At 39.0% G+C, this 15,086-nt stretch overlaps 1 protein-coding gene across 19 annotated transcripts in view; it reads right to left on the bottom strand.

Annotated features, from left to right (window-relative positions):
• The window catches only part of NRXN3 (neurexin 3), a 2,213,138-nt gene that overhangs the window by 1,264,571 nt on the left and 933,481 nt on the right, over positions 1 to 15,086 (bottom strand). The window lies entirely within an intron of this gene.

Raw genomic sequence — 15,086 nt, forward strand, 5'->3', positions numbered from 1 at the left:
TCAATGAAGAAGGCTGAATATGTGCATTACAGTTCTTCTTTCCACTGCCTGCTGCTACTAGTTCCTGAAACAAATGAGTACCGACAATCCTCCTATCCATTTGTTTACATTAGATATTAAATTGTTTCAAACCTGAAAATGATGTAGTCCATGACAGTTTTTACTGTGTTTTAAAATAGCATTCTAATTGTTCTATCTGATTTACAAGGCTACTTATTTTACAATGTGATTTAATTAAATAAGTTTGAAGAGCAGTTGTTTATAAGATATGCAGAGCAACATTTTTATAGACAATAAATATATATTTTTATGTGTGGTTTATCAATTCCTTGTATTTAACTAACAATAAAAAATATGTTGAAGCTAGTGCATGCTTGCATATTAATAAAACAAACTTTGATTTGTACCAATTGTTTTCAAAATTATGGAGATATTAAGTGACAGAGAATATGGATAATCTGAGTAACCAAATGTGGAAAGGGGATGAATGACTGAAGTGGGGGTCTCTCTCGTTAACTATTTGTATTCACTTTAAAGTATATTATGCTTTAAATAACTAAAACCCATAACTATCTTTTTGTCAGCTAGTTTCAATATACATAAACACCCCTGTGCTAATTTACTTGAGCATGTTCTATAGGAAAAGCCTTTAAAATAAATAGCTCCCATTGCAACAAAATGTTGTTCAACAGTGCCTCGATTTTCATCTTGAATAGGTCTGGGCAAAATTTTAATTACGTCGGAGAAATGTTGTGTTACTCTTAACACAACATTACAGAATATTATGCTATTACACCAGTTCATGTAATTATGATTAATATGGCACAAAAAAATTACCACGAGTACAGGAACAACTAATGTAATGAGTGCAAGTGACTGCTGGCTGCTGCTCCTGTTCTGTTGCGTTTAGCACTATTTTCTTAATGCAAAATACATCCTTGGTCCATTTTAGATGTGAGGGTGTATTTTGTGCTAATAAAGTAGTGCTATTATATTTTGGGTTATGCTCCTCATGTAATTCTGCACAATCTCATATAATTTTGCGTAAATATTTTACATCAGTTTTCGCAAGTTATGCCCACCCCTAATCTTTCATAGAGAATACAACTCTACTTGTTCATTTGAATTCTGTGGAGAATCTACAGTAAATCACTAGTGTGTCAAGTCAACAGCGCTAGGTGTTGAAAGTACAAGTTTCACTCAGAATGCCAGACTGTCTTTTTGACATTGGTGAGGTAGCTATGTGATAATGTAATGAACTTGTGGCTTATTTTAGCGTTCTAGATCACTAATTGTAATCACTCTAACTACAATTCCTAAGACACAATGAAACCTCTTATTTTGGTCATTTACTGCAGTCTTCTCCACTGCAAACAATTTCAGTCCCATAGCTCCATGTCAAACAACCTGCTGTTCAGGAGTGCCTCATTTTGTCATGGATACAGAATTTTAGTGCACAAGTTGTTCATTAGTACTCTATATTGAAGCTGCAGTAGAACACTGGGGTATCAGCTGACACGTTGCAGGAGTAGGTGAAAGTACATATTTCATTAAGCATGCTAGACTTTTGTTTCACATGGCTGAGGAAAATATTTGGGAATTTATACAAAATGTGCTCTCACTTTTGCTTCTGAACCACCTTCCATTATTTCTATGAGCAAATTATGAGAGAAAACTGTTTTCTCTCAAACATGGCTCATGAAATACTAGTAAAATTACCTTAGAGCTCACAATTCCTAAAATGAGTATGATAGCTTCAATAAATACTTTATAATGTGGCTAAAGTCTGGTATCACACTTTGTATATGCTTTTTTGTGACCCTCAAAACCAGACATTTACTGCAATACATTTAAAAGGGAGAAAACGTCCGAACTGTATTACAAAAACAAACTGGTATGGTTCTTGCAACCTTAGACTAAATAGTTCCATGGAAAACACACCATCTAAAAAGTAAGGGTGGGCGCAGTGCTACGCTCCGGCCACGGAGTGTGCATAGCTTTGCCTACTTCGCGATCCGTGAAGTAGGCGAAGGGCAAGCAGGCTGCGCACACCCACGGCGGAGCGAGTTGCCCACCACCTGCTTCCCTCCGGCCCGCTTTTAAAATGTAATAAGAATGATCCTAAACTTTTAAAAAACAACCTTAAAGTAATTTAAATAACTTACTTGAGCTGCGGCGTCCCGGGGCTCCCTCTTCCTTCTCTCGTCGACTTCTTCCTCACAAATGCGCATGCGCGGCCGCCCATTAAGGTTATTTTATAAAAGTTTAGGATAATTCTTACTACATTTTAAAAGCGGACGGGAGGGAGGCGGGTGGCGCGTACTGGGGCTACGCGGAGTGTGCGGGTGTGCGTAGATTTGCCCCCACTTCGTGATGCTCCACGTAGCCCCACTACGCCCAGGGTTACTAAAAAGCGAGTTAGTGAATTGATGTTAAAGAAGGGGGGGGATGTACAGGTAGTTATTGACAGTGGTGGAGTAGGGCCCAGTGTAAAGACCGACTACATCTTGGCTAATCACTGCCGAGAGCACCCTCCCACTAAGATAATTAGGGTTGGGTGGAATTTGCGTAGCCGCGCTATGCAAAGCTCCGCGAAACAGTAAAAAATCTCTGCGAGCACGCAGAAATTCCGTGAAAATGCGAAATTGCTTGTTTGCGATGCTTTTTTCCTGTTCGCGAACACTGTTTGTGTGCTCGGGGGTGAAATATCTTGCGAACACGCATTTTGAGAACGCGAACAAACAAAAACTTCCACAAAGCCGTGGAACGCAGAATTTTGGGCAATTCCGTGTTCTCCGTGCATTGCGAAATTAACCCAAATTCCGCAAATTCCGCGAGCGGAACGGAATTTACTGCCCAGGCCTAAAGATAATATTGCTCATGTTATGTTTATAGTGGCCTGTTACACCTTATTGGGAAGATTAAATAAAGAATCATTATGAGGCAATCCATATTTTTTACTATGTGCCACCTCTCATTTTATTTACATTGGACAATTTATATTTGAACCGTTGTGTAAATGAGGCATGCTGATTGTTGTAAATTTCACTTTTCTGCGGGCTCACTTTGATTTTTTTTGCCTTTTGCCAAACTACATTTTTCCTTTGCCCTGCTAACCAGCGGTAAAGTGCTTGTGCTCCTCCTTTCAACACGGTAAAATCGGTATACTATTGATTGGCATCTTTTATTTACCATCAACTTGTAGTTGGTGGTAAATAACGAATCCAGAAACCAAAAATGCACTCACTTGAGTGCCCCCTATATAGGATTTCTGGATTCGGTAATTTACCGAATCGGTATTTTACCGATTTCTTAAATCCAGCCACCTACATCTCAATTGCCTAAATACCGGTCGGTAACGGGATATTTACCGATTTTCGGCCGTTACCGACCGGTATTTAGGTACCTACATATGGCCCTAAGAGAGTAAAACCTTTGACTTGGAGAAATCTGGTTAGTGTATCTGACCTGCACTCCAATACAGTCAGCATCAAATTGCACTTAAGTCCTGTTCAAATGTGGCCATTGATTTTCATAAGCACTTTGTGTTTCCTGGCGCTATTTTGATTTAAAACTTTGACAACACAATTCTTGTGTTCCCCTAATTGGATATATGCCAATTTGGTGTCATATTCTTCATTAAAATGTATTCTATTTTTCAAATAAATTTGGAATATTTATTGTTATACGTTTTGACTTTATTACTGTTTTAGTACTGCCTAAATACTATACACATCACGACTAAGTTAAGCCTGTCTGCTCTGTGACATAGATACAAGGGTGTTGAGCTGTAGTTTATTTAGTGACTACACTTTAATGGTCTCCTCTGACGAAGGTTGTGAATATAATTTGAGGTCGGTACTTAACTTCCTTAACTAATAACCCAATTTCTTATACTGCTCATGACCCAAATGCATATGGTCTGCTCTGAAAAAAAGATTTTTTGCTGTAAAAGTACAATTATCCTGCAGTAAGTCAACTGCAATTGGGCCCTGGAGTAAGTCAACTGCAATTGGAGCCAACTTATTTACACAGCAGCATAAAGTTAAATTGTGGGATGCTAGAGTGAAGGGAATGCCTCTCAACTTGCATCTAAAAAGATAACAGACGTTTAGAAAGCCAGTATTGTTTTGTTTTGTTGCATAAGGCTGCAAGGCTTGCTTTTTAATGAACACATGAATAAAAAAACTACTTGGCTAACTGCTCTTGAGAACATAATACAAATTTTGCACTTGTTGTGATTATGTAATTCAGCGCAAGGAAATAAATGGAGCATTAGATTGCTATTACTTATGCTGCTTACCTATGTTCTAGCAACAGAGTTCAGCAATAGACCATTACCATGTCTAAGGGCCTCTTGCTGTTCATACCTCATCTTTACTTTCCAGGCTTAATCTAGCCTAGGGTTGAGGAGGCCAACCTTGCAGTTTCTATGAGATGTACATACAATGGGTCAAAAAAAGGAAGGAATGCTTGCATCAAATCTCCTTGCCACAAAGCACTGTGAATAGATGTCACAAGTTCACAAACAGCAGTTGTAACTTTAAATTTTATTGTGGACCTGATCTGACATTGAAGGGATCCTTTCCGCAATTGGATCATGTATACTGGTGAATAAAGGTTCCCTGAAAGTTTGGAGACAGTTAGATCATCCAAAACAGAGTGAAGGAACATTTTCTGTGACTTACATACATCTCTAGAAGAAGAAGATTCATTCTTCCTGGAGGAAAACAAAACCTTGGTTGCTAGATTTTAGCAGTTTGTCCTGCTCAGAGCCAAGACCAGAAATGGCAGGATATTGTGGAACCAAAGAAAAGACATAACCAGGCTTCTGGAGTTCTTATCAGTTAAGCTTTCAACCTAGTCCTCCCATTGACTGTAGTTCACTGCAGATCAGCAGCAACAGGTGCCCGGGTCCTTCTCTACCACAAGTCATAGACTCATAAAATTAATTATTTACCTCACATTGATTTCCATGAAACGTTTTGGGGTTCTTTGCAATAAATTCTGATTCCCACACTCAAAGTTCTTATTTTTTGCGCCATTGTCCTCTTTACATTTTTGTGCCATTTTACTCTAAATAATCTTGACATTTTAAGCTCCTTAGTTGTTATCTGTATTATTCTAATGGTGTTGTACCACAATCACACAGTGATGCAGCAAACTAACAAATAAGTAGAGGCAAGAACAGTCTTCACATAAACGTTGCTGTATTGCTCTTGATATCAGATCCCCTATAAATGATGACAAACTCCCCTATAAATGATGACAAACTCAAATGTGTTTTTGTTGTCAACAGAGGTTAGAGCTATCTGCTAGTAGGATTTGGTGAAGACTAGATTAAAGCCAGGTAAGCCTTAATAATTAAAACCATGGAATCTTAAAAAGGTATACTTTTATTTTCACTTTCCAGAAGGTGTTTGGATCTCCAGAGATGACATGCATTAGGTTTTAACCTTGCTAGTGCAATAAGGGAAAACACTCTCCTATCATTGGATAGCCTGAATTAAGTGCTTAACGACTTACGACTGCATCTATGCTGCTTGATTGGCTATTTTAGGGAGGACACAGTCATTCTGACCAGCTGTGGGACGGTTTCACATTTGTAATTATTAATTTCTCACACCTTAGAATAAAGGAAAAGGCATTGGTTTGCTATTGAAATACCAGATGCATATACAGCTTGGTCCTAAAACCATTAAGTCTAAGGGCATGTAACAAGATTGTTATTGATCAACTGCTGCACCAATATCATTCACATCTCCTAATTCAAACATTCTGCACTCAGTAGTTAGGGTTTTTCTAGGACCACTTGCTGTAAAGGCTGTACTTGATAGATTCAAGACCATCTTCCATTTACATTTCTCAGTAATAACATTTTCATAAAACATACCAGGTCTTGTGGAGGGCGTAAGAGATTCAATGACCTGCCAGCTGATGTTACTCACTGAGTAAACAACATGAAATCAGTCGTGTCTTTGAAGTATAACTGTGTATAAGTCCGTGATGTTGACTGATTTGATTTGAAAATTGATTCGTTTGGAGCAATGTATTGGCGTTCAATGCCGAGTGCGCAATTGGCTCGCTACATTTATTATCCAGTAGTAAAGATTTGAAAATACGTCTCAAAAAGAGACAAAATGTTTTGAAATGATCTTATGGGCAACATACTTGCTCCACCACTGTTTAACGTGTAAGTAAATTCACTAAGCTCACTGTTAAAGGAGGCAGAGGATGCTCCATTCATCCATATGCGGACAATATGCACCTGTATTTGACAACATTGTCCACAATGGACTTTTCACTCTTTATTGACACCTATTTAAAGTACAATAATGGATGCCAGATCATTTCATAATGCTAATCCTCAAAAATGAATTCTCATCAAATACAAGCTCAATTGTAATGTTGATCCCACTCTTATAAATACACTTACATTTGAAGGTCTCTCCATTACTAACTTCTTCACCTGTAAAATCCTTGGAATTCACTCTTGATGTTTCTCTCTCTCTCTCTCTCTCACACACATCTTCCACTTCAACAGGCTATATAAAATGACCTTCTTCTCTGACTAATAAAAATTAGGCACCAGGTAACACCTACTCAAATCAAGCCCAAATCCCATGCTCTGAAGATCTGGAGTCTGAATACAGGCAATGCCATTGAATTGGGTACCCACTAATCACATTCTACTCCTCTCAAAGCCTCTAACCATTCAGCAGCTGGACTTATTTCTTCAGTGAGAAAATTGATAACAACTACACAATAATTAAAGAACTGCACTGGGTTCCCCTGGAGGCAAGGATCAAAATCAAAATATGCAGTCCTTCTTACAAAGCTATTCACCTAAATAAAAAACATGATTCACTAGCTTGTTAAGAATATCTGATCCCAGGCCTGAGAAGTAAGAACTCTCCTTAGTTGTAAGTAGCAAGATGTAGGACCTTGCAGCACAAGCCATTCACTGGATCAGCTAATACCCTATGGAATAAGAGCACCATTTAAATTATTTTTCAGGAAGGGGCTTCCTAACACATATTTTACTTAGCTATGGGAACTGACTGATGGTTTTCTATAGTTATTCTCTTGAAATTATAACTATGATCAAGAGATGACTACTTTGGTTTCTTTAACTTACTCAGATTTTCTGCTATTGAATGTATTGCTATGTTCCCTATAAAGTACACCAACATCACCCTGGTGCACAAGTACATTAGAAAATTGTTAAATATAGTAACATAAATAACATAGTGGTAGCTCCTCCAAGCTGCGATTAGCATGATATGTATCTCACCGCTATTATAGTCCAGAAACATAAAATTTGAATCTTAAAACAACTAAAGAACAATCTGCTTACCAAAAGGAGCAAATTGGATACAAGCACTCATGTAAGTGAAGCTAATAGGTCTATTCAGCATGGTCCAGCAGAACAAATAAGGCCACCTGCTCATCCAAGAATTTTAATCTTTTACAATACCAAACTCAGACTCACAGTAAATTTTCCTCACAGCAAGAATAAAAAAAGGTACATGGAAAGCAATGTTTCCAGGGACTACAAGTTGTAAACTTATGAACTGTGCTCAAATCAATTGCCCATGCCCTATTTATACTTGATGAGTGCTTACATGGGACATAAGTAAAACTTCAGCATCTACCTATCTCAACACAATCCTCTTCCCTTCAGAGACTGGTGAAATAAGGCATCTTATCTAGTGAAGATGACAGGCTGAAAGAAGTTAAATTTTTGTCCCCAGTGCCAAACATCGCTTCACCTTGCATGACATCTAGTCCCAAGCTCTGCTAATACAACTCATTTCCTGTGATCTGAACCCATTTTGTATCCCCAGGAATTAATAATTTTGATTGACAAATATAAAGATTCATTCCCTTCCTTTAAATCACAACTTTCATCAATTCCTCCCAGAGGAAAGAGGGCCATGTAGTAGGCCCTGGAACGCATAGTTTACTTTGATGAATAGGCATTCAAATAAAAAATTAACTAATCTGCCCCTAGTGGTTGCAACCAACCAGTGCAGACTATTGAGCACTTCTGGACACTTCCTGTTTTACCCTGTTATTAAAAGTAGAATTTATTGGAGAAGTCAGGCAGCAGAGGTCCAAAAGCTGTACATTCTACTCAGGCACAGCATAGCTGCCAAGTTTTCAGACTGCTTATGTGTGACATTTCCATGGTTGCAGTGTACTTATGAGTGGCATTCAACAAGTAAATGTGTGACACTTAGGGTAACCCTTTTGCTCAAATTAAACCAACAATTAAGTGCAAGGAAAGACATCAGTATCAGAAATTAAACTAGTGAGCAACAAGAAGCTCTAAAAAGAACTAAAACCTAAATCTTTCAGGTTATATTTCAGATTATTGTATGAAGTTTGAAAGACCAACAAAAGAGTTATAGAAAATGTTGTCATTCACCCTCATTACACTATAGTGTTGCACTCACCTGTGCCACAACCAGAAGTAAATCCTCCTCTCTGCTGTGCCAGGCTGAACCAGAGAGTGCGCATGGCCCATGTTCTGCAAGGGGGAAAGTGAGCTTACAGTGGTCATGCTGCTGTAGACTGAGCTGCTGTAGGGGGGCTGCCTGTTGTTTCACAGTGGGCTGTGCTGACTAAGGCCCGGCTTCACGCTTTCTTGCCTGGTTGCTGTGCATTCAGCCACTGCATCAGCTTGAGCTGACTAAGACTGGCAGACTTGGAGCGCTATCCAGCCCGCCACTTCATCGGCAAGTCTGCCTGTGCTGAAGAGTAAGGCTGAGGCTCACAAACTAGCTGCAATAATAATTTTCAAGTGCTCTGACTAAATTAAATATAATTCATTTAGGAAAAAAATATCTGTGACACCAGTCTGACAGAGCAAGTGTCACAGTGATGGTACAGGCCAGCGTGACGACTCATGGCAGTGGTCCAGTCACAACTTGCGCGGCATTCATGAGGCCAGGGACTGGGCACCACCACTGATTTCGGCGGCAGCCATGGTCCAGGCCGTACTTGGGTCCAGAGTCTCTTGTGCATCATTATCCTCTCTAAAGGCGGAACCATATATGTTACTGACACAGCGCACAACACTCGTGGTGCAAGCACTGCAGCGGCAGGTTGCAGCTTCCAAACTGAACATAACTGCTGTCCGCTCGTGCTGCAGGGTAGTCCTCTCTAAAGTGTCCTGTGACTGTCTCGGATGAGCAGCCATTAGTAAAATCATTGCAGTCACTCTGACGTAACGCCACATGAATGGGAAAGTGGCCAGTGAATGTAGCCAGAGCGAGCACAGCTGAGCCAGCCCCAAGCTGCGAGCAGGGCAGACCGCATGCTGCCAGCCTTCCTCAGTCAGTGCTAACTATTATAGCAGCAATCCAGCGCTTGACAACTGAGGCAGCACTATATTGTGTGACTTTCCATTTTAGTATGGTGATGCAGAACACCACACTGAAATTCGTTAGTCTAACCCCCGATGCATGGTACATGGCAATGGCCAGCACAGGTGCAAGGAAAGTCTGCTTCAGAACAACTACATTTAACTGAGGGTTACACAATATGACTTTTGTTAGCACACAAACTTGTGAACAAATTAATTTATGCAAATGACAACAACTAAAAACCAAAGCAATTTAAGTGAGGGCCTCCTAATGACAAAACATATATCACTAAACAAACCTCTCAGTAAACACTTTCCACAAATGCTGCTTCTCACACAAAATAGATTTGCGGGCAAAACAAATTAAAAGTTGTCAGAGTTTGAATGGGTCTGCATTCAAAATTAATCAAAAGAACAAACCTAAACATTATTTTTTATAAGCCATTTTAGAGACACAAATGCAAAACCTTTTATCTATAACTGAATCTTATTAACATTCCATTCCAACTCTCAGACAAACAATAAAATGCTACTATCTAAACCTTAGCCTGGAGTACATGCAGAAAACCTCAAATTGAAGTCAACCAATGCATCAACCAAATGCCCAGGAGTACTTAAAATTAGGACTGGGTGATAATTCTATTCTTCCGGTGGAGTTTTGCCCACTCCACGTTTTGCTTGTAATGCGGAGTTCCGGCAAAACTCCGCCAATCAACTTGTGGCAAAGCTTTTTCTCATGCGCGGCTGGCGAGGGAGAATTTACATCCCCTAGAGAGATTTTATCAACTGAGCAGTTGCCGGCAGTCACGACCATTCAAGGTGAGAAAGCTGCTGCTCAAGTTGAAACTCTACTGTAGCGTCAGCAAGGCAACGGTTCCCTCTGGCACGCCGCAAGGTGCTGTTCACATTTATTTTACAGCGCAAAACAAGTTCCTGGCGCTAAAAATGAGCACGAGCAGGGCAACATGCAATCCTGCCCACTCGTAGCACTACGCAGAATCTAGCAGAGTTTTCATGTAATTCCGCACGTTCTGCCCACTCCTCCTGAAAACCTAGAATGGTACTTCTTCAATGCAAAATCTGATCAATCACATACTTGAGAAAACTCAGACATCCTCACAACCTTCTATTTAGACGTTAATTTGAAAACAGAAGCCTGATTCACTTCTACATTTGTGACAATATTTGATATTCTCCTACCAAAAGGTTACTCCATTCTCCACAAGGACGGAAATAATAAAAATGGTGGAAACATTGCTGTCATTCATCAAAGCTGGTGTAAATGCTCCTTTGTTGTTTCTGCTTTATTCCTCACTTTCAAACACTACTCATCACCATAAAAACTAAAGCACAGCAAATTCTGCTGTGTTCATATTTTTTACCATTCTCCTTATTCCCATTTAACAACTTGGAGAACTAATCAATGAAAATAAACATTCCAACTTCTGTTTGGAAGAGCTTGATATATCATTTAACATTGAGAAAATCTCACTTCACAGTAGAAAGAGACATATGCATATATATTGACCTCATGCAATCCATTTCCCTATACACCCATAAGAAAGGAAGTACCCTTTAACTATTATGCTCTCCACCTAACAACAAATCACACAGAAACCCTTTTGAACTGAATTTGTCTCACCATCTTGCTATACCTTTCCTCATTGTTAGATTCAAGGTCAGACGGCAAACCATACTAAAACCATAAACATTTGGAAAATAAACAGGCAATCTCTTATCCAGCTTTCAGAAGAAGTCAGATCTATCACTCTGTCCATTAAGATTCCAAGTTCCACAGAAGCACTTATAAACTTCTACAATGAGTCAACTGAGAACCTCATTAACAAACTCACACCACTAATACTAAATGCATAAAAGATCAACCTCATGCATCCTATCAACACGATATCAGAGAAAGAATCACAAGAAAACTGAAAAATATGGAATCAAATATAATCAACAGAATTTCATGTACACCTTAAATATCAAAGGAAAGTACACAAATATTACACGTTGATATCCAAAACAAGGTATTTTGAGGACAGAATTAGGGAGCCACAAGTCGTTCTAGAATTATTTTGACATTGTATTACAGCTGCAAATTATGTCTCTCAAGCAAAAATGACCAGCTTCCCTACCATAATCAAAAGTATTATTATTTTTTTATAGATTTTAACTAAAAATTAAAATAATGCACATGGAAATATTTTTTTTAATTGCATTATTCCTGGAAGACTTCCCACCAAATGTTTTTCCCTCCGAAATTGTGTTCTTCAAGATATCACCCAAATTATCTTGTCTAGCAATTCATCATCATAACCTAGAGGGTGTGGTATCAGAATATCATTGACAGAATGCTGTCTGATAAATATTGTGTGCTAAATAATGTTTACACAAGTATTACCCCACAGACGTTAATAATGGACAATTTACATTCAAGGAGACAATGGTTTTGCAAACAAATTTGAGGACCGGATAGGTATGTCAGACAATATTTCTGTAGGCGATATTCTGACATAATCACGTGAAAGACCCCATTCCTGTGTCACTCCTAAAAAATGTGCAGAAGACATATCTCCTCTTTTCCTCAAAATGTATAACCCATCTCTTGAAGAAGGCATTTTCCCAACATCCCTGACAACCAGTCAAGTCACATTCCTTCTGAAGAAACCCAACCTATTTCCTAGCAACCACCAAAATATTAGACCAGTATCGAAACTTCTATTTTTGGGCAAAATCATTGAGAAAGAGGTAGAGTCACAAATCCAAAGATATATTTTCTAGGCCCATGGGAGTTACCAAAAAACGACGCCGAGCTACGCTGAGTTTCGCCAGCGGCGGAGTAAATTTGGTCATGCCGTTCGCATTATTTTTCACCACTGGGTGTTTGTCCTGCACTGTAACATCAGCGCGACTGGCACCATGCGCAGCGCAAGAGAGTGCTGATTCAGTTTGGATGCTCGAGAAGATTTTCTACTCGAGCGGTAGCTTTCTTAATGCGAACTGAAGGTTTCTCAATGCGAGCGGTCGTGACCATTTGAGACCACCTGCCTTGAGAAATCCAACCGCTCGCATTGAGAAATCTCGCCGGGAGGTGGATTTTCCTGCTCACCAACTTGATGCTGGCGAGCACAAAACAAGAAAAAAACTCTGCTCTGTTATTCACAACTCCGCGTGCTACGCAGAGTGCGGAAAACTCTGTGATTGGAGCGGAGTTCACCACCCAGACCTAATATTTTCAACAACCTACTGAATTCTTTTCAATTAGGTTTCTACCTCAAGCATAGCACAGAGATTGCCACAATATCAAATCCTTGATGATGCCCTGAAAATTCTGGAGGAACAAGAAGATTGTCTGCCTACATGTGTTCTTCGATATTTCAGTGGCATTTAACACCTTGCACCAATAGGCACTGCTGCATATCCTAGTGCAAAGAAAAGGAACAAAATGAACCATTGAACTGGTTTCAATAATTTCCTATAGCAAGTTCAGAATTTGTGAAATTAGACTTCTAGGAATTCCTTACCATTCCATTGGAATTTAAAACTTGATTTTTTTAGTCCTCATATGTTTATTTATATATGGGATCCATAGTCATAATTCAACTTGATCTAATACATAAATATGATGAGAATACTCAGCAATACCTAAGAATCTCTGATCCGTCCAATTTCAAAAAAATTTAAATTCTTCATTGAAAAGCAAAGTATTATGATAGAAGTCCAACTTCTCTATTCCACTGACTCACTGCACTAAGTCCAAAAATGTCTTAACTCTCACCATATACTTAGTATTTGACCAATTGAGGTTCTGCATGAAACATCAATCAGCTTTATTACTGACTAAAACCCTAATTTAAATGACAACCTAATCACATTATCCATGCCTTACACAGACTTCAGATCAGCAGTAGAGGTACTAATACATCTTGATGGATCAAATTTAAGCCTGGCAGGTCTTCTCAAATTTTCTAAGGCACCTCTTAAAGCAATCGTCCATGATTTTTTTTTTTTTAAATATCTTTATTGGTTTTTCTTGTTTTGTTCCATAGTTGTCCATTTTCATATAACACATGACAAAACAGAGATGTCAAAAGCATTATTTCATCAGTATATTACAATATCTCGACAATACAATCATAAATCGTCGACTCATAACATAACAGAGCGTTTTTCAATGTGTGATAGCACACCAACTTGTCACCAATAAGTCGCTTCTCATAGCATTTGTGTGATTGCCTATCCTCCACACCATCCCACAGTGTCCAATCGGTGTTGAAGAAAGGATTTGACAAAAGAGGGGAGGAGAAGTCGCCAATATCATTTGACAGCGTTGTTGGTATCATTGAAGTCATTATGGGCAAACTACCTAAACATTAGCAGATGGTGAAGATAGGCTAATGTGGTCAACGCACTAGACCGATGAGTGGATTCGTCCCAAAGAAAAGGGAAAGAGAAGAAACTTACACGCACCAATAAAGTATACATTACTATAATAACAATTTCAAACAATATATTGAAAAGGGCTGCCATCAAAAATCAATCGGAATAGCCTTTACAGTACTGGGTGTGGGTCTGTGTAGTGTGTGTGAGTCACAAAATGCCGATATACTAGGGTGAAACTTGGACTCATGTGGGTGTTGGGGGCTAGTGTCAGGAGGGAGGTGCCGGGGCAGAAGGGGGGCAGGGGGTCATTACAGCAGACCTAATCTACAAGGCGACATTCAATGGGGTGTGTCCGTTCCCTGCCATCCTCTAGCTCTCCGCCTCCCGGGAAGCAATGGTCCATGATGATGCCACACTAGCTTCAAGAGCCAAACAATCATATTGCATCTCTCGTTTTTTAAAACATCTCCACTGGCAACCTCTTGAAAAAAGAATTTAATTAAACACTGCTTGCAGAGCATACAACACCATGCATACCAGCCTGCCATCTAACTGACACAAAAAGCTCTAATTTACTGGTGGTCAGTATAATACCAGAAAGACAAATCATCAGCAAAAACAAAATCTCAAAGGCAACCATCTCGTGCTCCAAGACTATGAAACTCCATTCTTGATCACTTAGGAAAAAACTCTGATCTTGTATTTTATAAGAATTAGAAAACAGACATGTTTAGACTTTATCTCACAGATTAACTTGCCTTTTGTGGTCCATCTTTTCTGCTATAACTATGTTGTCTCTTATAAAGTAATTTTCATTGTGACTAAATTTATGTTGCCGTGCTTTCCACCCAAGTGATCTGTAAATATCTCTGATGTCCTTGTGGCTTGGCCTGCGCAATGTAATTACTTTAATTAAGTAAATAAATAAAACATTTGGGTTAACATGACTGACACTAAGCTAAGGTTATCTGCTTCAGTTTGGATTATTTACACCAACTCAGTTGGCATCATTGACAAAGACAGGCATTTATGTAAGTACATATCTATTTCGAACATGATATACAGGCATAAGTAATATACACCGGCCGAAACGCGTCATGACTATGATGAGAGAGGAATAAGAAGTCTTATTGCACGAGTAAGAGGAGTTCGAGTATTCCTTTTCGCCGTTTGGAGGTTAAAGGGTGCAGTGCAGTGCAATTGGAAATATATATATGTTTCACTGTCTCCGCTTCACCTCCTCAACAGAAACTCACGGCACAATAGACAGTATATTTATTTCTTTTTATTGATTACACCAAAGTGCAAACACACAGATGGACAGCCTATG

Source organism: Triturus cristatus, chromosome 9, assembly GCF_964204655.1.
Source record: "Triturus cristatus chromosome 9, aTriCri1.1, whole genome shotgun sequence".
Lineage (NCBI taxonomy): Eukaryota > Metazoa > Chordata > Amphibia > Caudata > Salamandridae > Triturus > Triturus cristatus.